Genomic DNA, 13,345 nt, shown 5'->3' on the forward strand with positions numbered 1-13,345 from the left:
AGTATTCTCAGCAAAACAAAAAACAAAGGGCCATTTTTCTCAATAGCTCCAACAGAAGCCTAAGACTGACATTCCCTTATTGGTTGATGTGCCCACCCCTGAGCCAATTACTATGGACAAGGGAATATTGTTCTCCCAGTGGCTGAGCCTGAGTCATGGTTTGACCTTGAGGAGACACATTGGTGATGGAACTGGTTGAGAAGAGTTAAGAACATTTTTTTCTACTAGAGTGCAAATACAATTATAAAGATTTGCTGATATTCAGGATAACTAATTTCTTCTCTGCCTAGCTATAATACAGACCCACATAAATTATTTTCTTAGGACATTTACTTGTTCATAAGACTACATGGATCATAACCAAAGAAAGGACTATATATAGAAGGATGATCAGGTAATATTACTGGGATATAAAAATGGTTTTGTTAGACCAGTTGTTTATTGGGATACTTATACTTTGATTTCACTTAAATGGACAGACGCTCTGGCACTTCTGCAGACTAGGGGTTGGAAACTTCTTCGGCAAAGTTTAGCTTTGTGAGCCAAAAGGCAAAATTGAGGCTTTTATATATTTAAGTAATGAGAAAGAAAACTTTTCGCATATATTTTATTGATAAAATTCAAAATATATTAATACTTGAATTTTTTTTGTGATACAGGGCTACTAATGATAAGAATCGAGTGATTTTGAGGGGATAATATCTCACTAAATTGGGGTTCAAAATTAATTGCAAGTATTCATTTGTTAATGCTGGCCTATAATGTGATTTTTTGTATTTCATCTTTGAAAAGTCTTCTCACTCAAATAGATACATCCGTGTACTGTTATCAGTTGTGATTGAGTGTGTAATTTTAATTGATCATATTCATCATTTGGAAGGTATTTATAGAATTCTATTAGATTCTGCTATTATTTGCCTTTTAGCTGTCATTACATTGCATATTAATCACTTCCTATTGAAGGTTAGGTGGATGCTCAATTGTATATTTAAATGATATTGAAATAGAAAAATTTCCTTTGCACTTGCATTAAGGTCCAGTAGTGCAGCTTGAACAATAGTGGAACTTGGAAAATATGTTCACTACAGGTTTGTGTGGGAATGGAGATCTTGCTTCTTATCTTGATAGCATGGGAAATATATAAAGCCAGCTTGATAATACTTGTGATTTAAACAACATTAGTTGCCATCAAAATGACCTTGTCACAGTATGTTTCACATATAAGTGCCATTTTGCCTTGTAATTGTAGGTTGAATTTATTAAAAAGCATTATTCAGTTTGCAGCAAAAGTAATTTCCAAAGCTATTCAGTGTTTGAAAATAGTTTGAGGGTGGTTCTCCTCATTCATAACAATTTCAGTCTTGGTTCTGAGCTAAAAAAGTTACAATAAAACTACCGTTCCAACCTGGGCAACATGGCAAAACCCCATCTCTAAACAAAATTAGTGAGGCATGGTGGCATACACCCACAGTCCCAGCTACCCAGGAGGCTGAGGTGGGAGGATGTCCTCAGTCCAGGAGTCGAGGCTGCAGTGAGCCATGATTATGATGCTGCACTCTAGCATGGGCGACAGAGTGAGATCCTGTGTCTAACAAACAAAACCAAAAAACTTTACTGCTGCCATCAAACCGCTATGTAATTGGGCAAGTCAGAATACTGAACTTCTATTTCTGACAAAACCAAATGGAACCAATGATGATTAAGATCACAAGTGAATAAAATTTACCATTGACTTTACTAGTTTGATGACATGATATATTTAAATATTTCCCACAAATACCTGCTGATGAATAATGCAGCATGTAACCATTGACTAATTTATTCAACTATGCATTTGTTTGCCACTTCACACATTTTTACCACCATGAATTGCAACACATCTTAGCAGATTCTACTTCAGGTTGTACTAAATTGGTGTTTTCTCGACTTCTTTGAAATATTCTTTCCTATAGTTATTGTATGCAGACTATTCATAAAGGCTAGTTCTTGAGTCACTTCAAACTCAGCATTGACTTCTCAAGTATACAGCTGGGCAGTATTGGTAACATCTGTTGACTCACCAAAAGCAAAGCAAAGCAAAGCTACTTGAAATCATTTGCCTTGTTTTTTAATTGACTGTTGGTGTTGCCACAGTGTCCTCATGTCTCCAAGCAAGTATTCTTGGTGAAAAGCTGGTACTGTTGAAGAAGTTTTTCTCTGGGCCCACTCTCTGGTTGCTACAATCAAACACAATTGAATTAACTCTAACTCACCATCAGTATATAGCTGTCTTTGCTTGGCTAACAAATGAGTCACTCAGAAAGTTACTTTGGTTACACCCTTATTCTAATTTTTTAAATTAGTAGATTATGCTGTGATAAGATACTACATTTTAAGTTTTCTGATTGTTCTAACTGTTGATTTCCTGTGGGTTGGGAATATTGTGATGAGTGCTTAGTCTGCAAATATATTTTTTTAGCACAGTGAAAGTGTCATTGCATAATAAACACAATGCTTTGCGATATAGTTGTACGACAATTCACACTCCACTGTGCCTTAAAAGTGCAACACTCAAAGTCCACTTTTTAAAACTTTTTTTGACATGATGTATATACACTGGTAATAAAAAATAAAATGTCTGTATGACAATATGTATGACACTTGAAATGCTGTTGAGTTTTATAGCCATCACTGAGATTTGTAGCATGTTGAATAGCAGTGCAAAACAATGAAAGCATCACATATGGTTACTGTCACAATTAATTCAACTCTGCCTTTGTAGCATGAAAGCAGCCATAGTCAATATGTAAATGAATGAACATGGCTGTGTTCTAATAAAATTTTATTTATGGACACTAAAATTTGAATTTCATATAATTTTTATGTGTCATAAAATTCCCTCTCGATTTTTTTCAACCATTTAGAAATGTTAAGTGTCATTCTTAGTTTGTGAACTGAGCAAAAATAGGAGGTGGGCTGGACTCGGCCTGCAGACCATAGTTTGCCAACGTTTGCTTTATGCCACACTGGAAAGATTTGAATGTTTGAAGTAAATTAGTTTTTACTTAATTGCATGTAACTGCTTACCAAAAGAGATGACATTTTCTCCTCCGTTTATAAAAGAAAATTTCATTTTGAAATAGCACCAAGAATTAAAATATTACGGAAAATGCAACCACAGTACATAGGGAGTTAGTAATCAAATGAGCTCACATATTAACTTAGATGTTGAAGCAGTGTGCAGCCTTAGCCCATGAATGTCAGGATTAGACAAATTTAATTTTAGTTTAAACTTCTTGTGAGAACTGTGGCAAGTTAACTCACCCTGTTTCTTCACCTTAAACTGGAGATAATGCCTACTTTGAAGTGTGATTCTGAGGATTAGTGAATGATCTTTATAATAGCTCAATGCATTTACCATTACCTTCATTAAAAGTACGATTTTAAACTGAGCAACACCTTAATTTCTCATACAGTGTGTACACTTCTGCTCTTTAAGGGTAAGGTCTGGTATTAGACTTTGTCTTCCTAGACTGACACCATTATTCCTATCTGTTTAAAAATATTGGGCCCTAATTCTATCACATTGTACAGTTGCCATTCTGCCTCACTTAATGACATCAACAAGTTCAAAATATTTAATTTTATACCCTTATTGATAAAAATGACAACAGGAGAGGGCCAGGGCAAAGTCCTCTCTGAAGCTGCTGTAGTCCATGTTAGGGTCAATATCAATCCATTGAACCAATAACATGTCTAAATGTTCTCTGTAATGTATGAATCCTTCAACACCACTTAATTACTATTAGCTAATAGTAATTTATCAGAAGCTTTGCTGAAATCCAAGTAAACCATTTGGTCTGTTTCCATGCCCTGTCATTCTCATTATGCCATCAAAAAGGGAATTGAATTTAGTTTTAGATTTTATTTCCTTCTTGCCATTTCCCCCCCACCCCCTTAACTTTTAAGGCTAAAAATTATTCTTAATTTTAAAAAAGCTGAGCCTTACATTCTCTTCCTCATTCCTCTGCCTTTCCTTTACATATGGCTCCACATACAGATTATAAACTCTTTTTTTGTTGGCTTTAGCATTAAAAAGAATCTCCAGCTAATACAAAACCTTAAAGATGTTATTTATTTATTTTTTTACATTTATTTCCTATACTCTTTTAAAAGCTGGGCTTGTTAGAAAGGAGACTGTTTTCTCAAAACGTTTTTTCTTTTTAGGATCACTTTTCATTGCAGAAATGAAATCAGAGTCTTGAGTTCTTTTCACAAGGTTATCATAAACCTAAGATGAGATGCTCACATTCTCTTAAGGTGGCCGACCATTCTGCTTTATGAACACATTCCTCTTGCTAGTCATTTTTGTGGTCCAGAATAGTAGCTCCAATTTTGCTTTCTCTGTTTCCTGGAAGATTAGATTTTAGGCATATAAAGAATTTACAGAGTTTCTGGGTTTAAAGTGTTTTTGTTTTTGTTTGTAGTTATTACAAGTACATGATAGGTATCTATATGGGGTACCTGTGATGTTTTGATAGAGGCATATGATGTGTAATAATGAAGTCAGGGTCATTAAGGTATCCAGCACTTCAAGCATTTATCATTTCTTTGTGTTAGGAACATTCCGATTCCACTCTTAGTTATTTTAAAATATGTAATAAATTATTGTTGACTATAGTCACCTTGTGCTACCAAAAGCTAGATCTTACTCATTTGATCTAACTATGTGTATGTGTGTGTGTGTGTATATATATATATATATTTGAGACGGAGTCTAGCTCTGTCTCCCAGGCTGGAGTGCAGTGGCGTGATCTCAGCTAACCTCTGGTTTAACTGATTGTCCTGTCTCAGCCTCCCGATAGCTGAGACTACAGGTGTGTGCCACCACCACGCTGGGCTAATTTTTGTATTTTTCATAGAGATGGGGTTTCACCATGTTGGCCAGGCTGGTCTCGAACTCTTGATCTTAAGTGATCTGCCCACCTTAGCCTCCCAAAGTTCTGGGATTACAGGTGTGAGCCACCATACCCACCTCGATCTAACTATATTTTGTGCCCATTAATACCATCCCCAGTTTATCCTACCCCATTCCCTCCCCACTACCCTTTGAAGCCTCATAACAATCCTTCAACTCTCTATCTCCATGAGATACATTGTATTGATTTTTAGCTCCCACAAAGGAGTGAGAACATCAGAAACTCTAGCTGAAGTAAAATAAGAACTAGAAATTTCCAGACAATCGGGGGTCTCTATCACTACTCAATTTTATGTTTAGTGTTTATGCTCCTCTTGAACACCTCGTGTCAGGCAGTGGCTTGTGTGCTTAAATACTGATTTTCTTTAACTGGCCTGGCATTTTGTAATGTACTTTCATAATACTATCTTAATTTCCCCTCTCTTTGCCCAAATATTTTCCACAGTGCATTTACCTTGGGTGTACTAAATTTCATTGCAAGTATACGTCTTTTCAGTATACTCCTCTGCCCCTTCCTTCTCATAAGTGTGTATTCCAGTCAGAAACCTCATCATACCATGTCAATGATTTCTATGTCTTACTTGCACTACCCTGATATGTATGTAAGTTTTCTTGATCATAGTCTTGTATGTGCATTAGTGTGAAGACTTCTTGTTATTGTTTTCAGACTTCCTGCTCAGTTCTCTGGAGTGAATCATTTGGTCATCTCTAACCAGATGGTATATATAACAATCCCTTTTGTGATTTTTATCTTCTTTTTTCACCCTCATCCTCCTCCTTGCAAAAAAAAAAAAAATCATTTTAACATGTCAATTATGCTTATACCGTTACATTCTAGCCATCTTAAGTTAAGTCTTGGAAATGAACATCTCATTTTAAATGTCATATAGGTAGAAAATCAATCATGTCTTTCTCGTACAGTATTTTGTCCTGAATCCTGTATTGACTTTGTCAGGGTGCCCTAAATGTCCTGTATTTATTAGGCCTTTTTAAAATATATAAATTACAAGAATATTGGCAATTAGAGCCATTTTTACTCCACAGTAATGTGGAAACAGCAGCTGAAAATTATTCCTCCACAAGTAAACATCTGAACAATCCCTTATCTCTCCTGCAGGTTTGAATGAATACCAAAAGTGGGGAGTAAAACTTGAAAGTACTTATGTTTCATATTTGAGAAAGAAAAAGGCTATTTGAATTTTAGCCAAAGCCCCAAGTTGTGAACAAGTAACCGCTGTTAATTTAAGATAACTTTAGTAAATACACAAAAAAATCAATCAATGACATCCATTGGCCATGCTTCTGGAAATAAGCTAGTCAACAACAGCTTCACTCTAGTCTTCTGAAAGAAAGCAAGTTAATGACAGCCCCATGCTTCTAGACAATAGCTGATCAGCAAGTGCCTTGCTTCAGTAACCAGGGTGTAGAAAGTCTGTTGGTCAACAGCAGCTTCTTCCAGTGAAATACCACACCCAGGAATATTATCAGCCTTTTTGACTTCTTTTAACCCTGCTGCACCTTTCTAAAGAGTCAATTTGTTACACTTTTCTCAGCTACTCTATTACTGTTACCCTCTCTTTCCTTCTGTTACACTAAGATTCCAGGAAAAATGTTTCAAAAATGGGTTCTTCTTTTAAAAAATGCTTGAAAAGTACTGCCCTAACTAATGTGAACTATTAAACTTATTATGCAGTGCTTAGGAAATCAGAAAACTATGCACTCTGTATTTTGTATGCTATGTACTAAAGATGTAGAGAGATCTCCATCCAAATGTATTAAACAAGTTCTGGCATCTGGACTGGTAAGCTTTCATGGCCAAGACTATCCTTCTGCTGAGTCTTTATTCTGCAAGAGGACCAGTTTGGCAGAGTAGATTATGTCTCCTTTATTCACATTTAAAAAAAGAAATGGAGAAGAAGGGAAGAAGGCAAAGCAAGATGGCAGAACAGGACTTTTTAGTGCTTTCCCCTTGCAGAAACATCAGTTTGAACAACTATCCATGCACAAAAATATCTTCACAGGAGCTAAGTGAGTTGGGTGAACAATCATGGTACTTGGTAATAGCACAATTTTTTTTCTTTTTTTGAGACAGAGTCTTGCTCTGTCACCCAGGCTGGAGTGCAGTGGTGCAATCTCAGTTCACTGCAACCTCTGCCTCCTGGGTTCAAGCAATTCTTCTGCCTCAGCCTCCCAAGTAACGGACTACAGGCACATACCACCACGCCCGGCTAATTTTTTGTATTTTTTAGTAGAGACAGGGTTTCACCATGTTGCCCAGGCTGGTCTTGAACTCCTGAGCTCAGGCCATCTGCCTGCCACAATCTCCCACAGTGCTAGGATTACAGGTGTGAGCCACCATGCCCGGCCGGTAATAGCACAATTATTAAAAATATGCATTGAAGGGAGTAGAAAGGACAGTTTCACGTTACCCATGTCACTCCTTTCCCAACCCTAGGCAGCAAAGTGAAAAGATATCATGAAATTGGAGGGAAGAGAAGTGAGCATAGGATTTTGTCTTCAAACCTAAAGTTAGGTAGCACCAGGCAGACCTCCCACAACCCCTGACTTTAGGGGAGTACCTGCAGACCGAGCCTCCAGACATTCCCTGGCATCAGCAGAAACCCATAGCTTCTATGAGGTGAACTCAGTCTGCTGTATGCATCACTGACAGCTTACTACAGTGACCTTGGGCTCTGGACAACCCCCAGTGGAAGGTAAACCTCAGCAGCTGTGAGTTTCAGTCACATCCCAGCTCCATGATATCCTCAGCAGACATAAGATTCCAGCCTGGCATCATATGGCTGCAGTGATCCCAGGATCAGGGCATCCCTCAGTGTCTCAATGGTACTTCAGTGGTACCAGCTTTAGAGAGCATGCCAGATGATTTACCTAGAATCTCTGCTCAGACATCAATGAACAGCAAAGATCAAGAATAATCAGGGAAATATGTTACCACCAAATGGACAAAATAAAGTGCCAGTGACCAACCCTAAGGAAATGGAGATGAATGAATGTGCTGCCTGATAAAGAAGTGAAAGTAACCATTTTCAGTGAACTTCAAGAAAACACAGAGAAACAATTTAATAAAAGGAAGACCATAAGTGATCAGAACAAGAAATTTAACAGAATGAAATAATAATAAAAATCAAATAGAAATCCTGGAACTGAGAAATACAATGAACGAAATAAAAAATGCCATAGAGAACATAAACAGAAGAACTGATCAAGCAAAATTGTGAACTCAAAGGCAGGTTATTTCAAAATAAATAGAGGGGAAAAAAGGAAAAATAATGAAAAGAAATGAGGAAAGCTTATGGGATTTGTGAGAACGTATCAAAAGAGAAAATATTTGAGTTATAGGAGTTAGAGAAGCAGAGGAGAAAAATAAAGGGACAAAAAGTGTGTTTAAAGAAATGATAGCCAAAAAGCTTTCCCAACCTGGAGAAAGATATAAATATCTAATTATAGGAAGGTCAAAGATCTTCAGTCAGATTCAGTCCAAATAGGGCTACTTCAAGACATATTATTATCAAAATGTCAAATATCTAAGATAGGGAATCCTGAAAGCAGCAAGAGAAAAGAAGCAAATAACATATAAAGGAATTCCAGTACACATAGCAGCAGACTTCTCACTAGAAATCTTATAGGCCAGGAGACTGAGATGATATACTCAAAGTGGTGAAGGGAAGAAACAACAACAACAACTACTACCAATTTAAATACTGTACTCAGAAAATCTGTTCTTTATAAATGAAGGGTCAGGCATGGCAACTCATACCTATAATCCTAGCACTTTGGGAGGACAAGGTAGATGGATCACTTGAGGCCAGGAGTTTGAGACCAGACTGGCTAACATGGCAAAACCCCATCTCTACTAAAAACACAAAAAATTAGCAGGGTGTGGTGGCATACACCTGTAATCCCAGCTACTTGGGTGGCTGAGGCAGGAGAATCACTTGAACCCGGGAAGCGGAGGCTGCAGTGAGCCATGATCATGCCACTGTACTCCAGCCTTGGTGACAGCATGAGACCCTGTCTCAAAATGAAAAAAAAAAAAAAAAAAAAAAAAAGAAGGAGAAAAGGATAAATACTTTCCCACACAAACAAATGCTGAAGAAGTTTATCATCATCAGACCTATCTTACAAGAAATGCTAAAGACAGTTCTTCAAGCTGAAAGAAAAGGATGCTAATGAGTAACATGAAAACATCTGAGAGTATAAAACTCACTAGTAAAAGTAGGGATACAATCAAATTCGGAATACTCTAATACGGTAATCGTGGTAAAAAAAAAAAAAGATCACTTGTACCTTTAGTGTGACAATTAAAAGACAAACTATTGAAAATAATCATAATAATTTGTTAAGGGATATTCAATACAAAAAGATGTAAATTATGATAAAAATTCAAAGTCAGGGGCAGTGGAGTAAAAGTGTAAAGTTTTTTTTTTTTAATTGAAGTTAATTTATCACCTTAAAATAACTTGTTTTCATTATAAGATTTTTTTTTTGGTAAGCCTCATTGTCATCACAAAGCAAAAACCTATAGTAGATGCGCACAAAAAAGGAATAAAAACATACTACTAGAGAAAAACAATCATAAAGGAAGACAGCAAAAGAGAATGAAAGGAGCAAATAATCTACAGAACAACTAGAAAACAAGTGAAAGGGCAGTGGTTAAGTCCTCATCTAGCGATAATTACTTTTAATGTAAATACGTTAAATTATCCAATCAGAAGACACAGAATGGCTAAAGGGATTTTTAAAAAGATGAGATCTAAGTATATGCTGCAAATGAGAGACTCACTTCAGCTGTAAGGACACACATAGACTGAAAGAAGGGATGAAAAAAGATACTACATGCACGTGGAAATTAAAAGTATTAGATGCATATTAGGTGCATATTAGATGAGTATTAGACAAAATAGACTTTAAATAAAAAACTGTGAAATAAGATGAAAAAGGGCATTATATAATGATAAAGGGGTTAATCTGCAGGAGGACATGATATGACAATTACAAATACATATACATCCAACATTAGAGCACCTAAACATACAATACATATATTAACAGATTTAAAGGGAGAGATAGACAATAATAGTATGTACAGTAACAGTACAGGACGTTAACACCCCACTTTCAGCAATGAAAAAATCATCCAGACAGAAAATTAGCATTGAGACTTTGGACTCAAACTCCACTTTAGACCAAATAGACCTAACAGATTTATACAGAGCATTTCATTCAAGAGTTGCAGAATTTACATTCTTACATTCAAGAGTTGCAGAAATTACATGCTTCTTAAGTGCAGATGGAACATTATCTAGGCTAGATCATGCATGAAGTCACAAAACAAATCTTAACAAGTTTAAGAAGATTGAAATCACATCAAGTATGTTTTCTGACCACAAGAGTACAAAACTAAAAATAAAAGGAAGAACTTTGAAAAATTCACAAATACATGGAAAACGAACATCTTGAACAACCAATAGGTCAATGAAGAAATTACAAGTAAAATTAAAAAATGTCTTGAGCAAATGAAAATGGAAACACAACATATCAAAACTTCTGGGATGCAGCAAAAGCATTTCTTTATATATATATATATATATATATATATATATTTTTTTTTTTTTTTTAAGTTCTAGGGTACATGTGCACAGTGTGCAGGTTTGTTACATATGTATACATGTGCCATGTTGGTGTGCTGCACCCGTTAACTAGTCATTTATATTAGGTGTATCTCCTAATGCTATCCCTCCCCCCACTCCCCACAATAGGACCTGGTGTGTGATGATCCCCTTCCTGTGTCCAAGTGATCTCATTGTTCAATTCCCACCCATGAGTGAGAACATGCAGTATTTGGTTTTCTGTTCTTGCAATAGTTTGCTGAGAATGATGGTTTCCAGCTGCATCCACGTCCCTACAAAGGACACGAACTCATCCTTTTTTATGGCTGCATAGTATTCCATGGTGTATATGTGCCACATTTCCTTAATCCAGTCTGTCACTGATGGACATTTGGGTTGATTCCAAGTCTTTGCTATTGTGAATAGTGCCACAATAAACATACGTTGTGCATGCGTCTTTATAGCAGCATGACTTATAATCCTTTGGGTATATCCCCAGTACTGGGATGGCTGGGTCAAATGGTATTTCTAGTTCTAGATCCTTGAGGAATCGCCACACTGTTTTCCAAATTGGTTGAACTAGTTTACAGTCCCACCAACAGTGTAAAAGTGTTCCTATTTCTCCACATCCTCTCCAGCACCTGTTGTTTCCTGATTTTTTAATGATTGCCATTCTAACTGGTGTGAGATGGTATCTCATTGTGGTTTTGATTTGCATTTCTTTGATGGCAAGTGATGATGAGCATTTTTTCATGTGTCTGTTGGCTGTATGAATGTCTTCTTTTGAGAAGTGTCTGTTCATATCCTTTGCCCACTTTTTGATGGGGTTGTTTTTTTCTTGTAAATTTGATTGAGTTCTTTATAGGTTCTGGATATTAGCCCTTTGTCAGATGAGTAGGTTGCAAAAATTTTCTCCTATTCTGTAGGTTGTCTGTTCACTCTGATGGTAGTTTCTTTTGCTGCAGCAAAAGCATTTCTAAGATGGAAGTTTATAGCAATAAACACCTACATCAAAAAAGAAGATATCAAGTAAACAACCTAATATTTTATTTCAAGGACTTGAAAAAAGAATAAACTAAGCCCCAAATTAGTAGAAGGAAGGAAATAATAAACATCAGAGCAGAAACAAATAAAATAGAGACTAGAAAAACAATAGAAAGGATCAACAGAACAAAGAGTTGTGTTTTTGTTTTTGAAAAAAGATAAAATTAATAAACCTGCCAGTTGGACTAAGAAAAAAAGAAGACTCAAATAAAATCAGAGAGGAAAAAGGGACATTAAAACTGATAACACAGAAATATAAAGGATTATGAGACTATTATGGACAATTATACACCCAACAATTATACACCCAACTTCTGAAAAACCAAGAAGAAATGCCAGCATGAGTACACTCTATCCCCTGGCTCCCTGCCACCCCAACCCCCTGCCAAATCTCCATTGCAGTTAAAGCCTTGGCAGGCACACAGCCTGCCAGCCGACCCCCTGCACCCCACCCCTGTGACAACACTGCCATGGGAGTGAAACTAGGCACAGAGAAGCATGGGCCCTTCCCCACCTTGAGCAGCCATCTCCACCTGTGTGAATGCTTATAGAGCGCATGCTCAGTCCTATGCCCACCAGCACCCTGCCTGCTGTGCTAACACCATCACCAGCACCACTGTGCACATAATTGCCAGAGGCCCCCTCAGCCATGCTGCCTCCTCTGCTACTGTGAATGCCTTCTCAGAGGCCAGCACCCCAGAACCTGCCAGCACCCTGCCACAGCAGAGAAGTCCACCCTGCTCTGCTGCTGCTGCCACTGCCACTGGCACATGCAAATGAGGACAGATCCTGCTGCTGCCACCATACAAAAAGCTTTGAGTGTCACCATCCATCAGAGTGCTATGACACCCTGGTCCTGGAGCACTGTGGCACTGCCAGTGCAGTGGGTTCCTAATCTCAAGTTACCAGAGAACAAATTCTGGGGACTGATACCAGTTCCCCAGAGTTAGAGCATGCAGTCCAGGAGTTGTGAGCTGAACCATGGCTCTCTCAAATCTTCCATAAACGAAACCACCTGATACCACAGTCAAATTCTCAAGGTCACCAAATAGGATAAAAGGGCAGCAACTTCAAAGACTGAAGGAACATCAGCCCAGGAAGATAAGAAAGAACCAGTGCAAGAACTCTGAAAACTCAAGAAGCCAGAGTGCTGTCTTTCCTCCAAACAACCACACTAGGTCTCCAGTAAAGATTCAGAACTGAACTGAGATGGCTGAAATGACAGACATAGAATTCAAATAAACATAGGAATAAAGATCAGTGAGATGCAGGAGCATGTTGAAACCCAATCCAAGGAAGCTAAAAATCACAATAAAATGATACAGGAGCTGATAAACAAAATAGCCAGTATAGAAAAGAATGTAATTGACTTGTTAGAGCTGAAAAACACACTACAAGAATTTTATGCAATTGCAAGTACTAGTGGCAGAATAGACTAAGATAAAGAAAGAATCTCAGAGCTTGAAGATAGGCTTTCTGAAATAAGACAGTTAGACAAAAACAGAGAAAAAGAATAAAAAGGAATGAACATTACCTTTAAGAAATATGGGATTATGTAAAGAGATCAAATCTATAAATCACTGGTGTGCCTGAAAGAAATGGGGAGACTGGAAGCAACTTGAAAAATGTATTTCAGGAAATCATCCATGAGGGCTTCCCCAAACTAGCTAGAGAGGCCAAACTTCAAATTCAGGAAATGCAGATAAACCCAGTA

This window comes from Macaca mulatta, chromosome 6 (assembly GCF_049350105.2).
Source record: "Macaca mulatta isolate MMU2019108-1 chromosome 6, T2T-MMU8v2.0, whole genome shotgun sequence".
NCBI lineage: Eukaryota > Metazoa > Chordata > Mammalia > Primates > Cercopithecidae > Macaca > Macaca mulatta.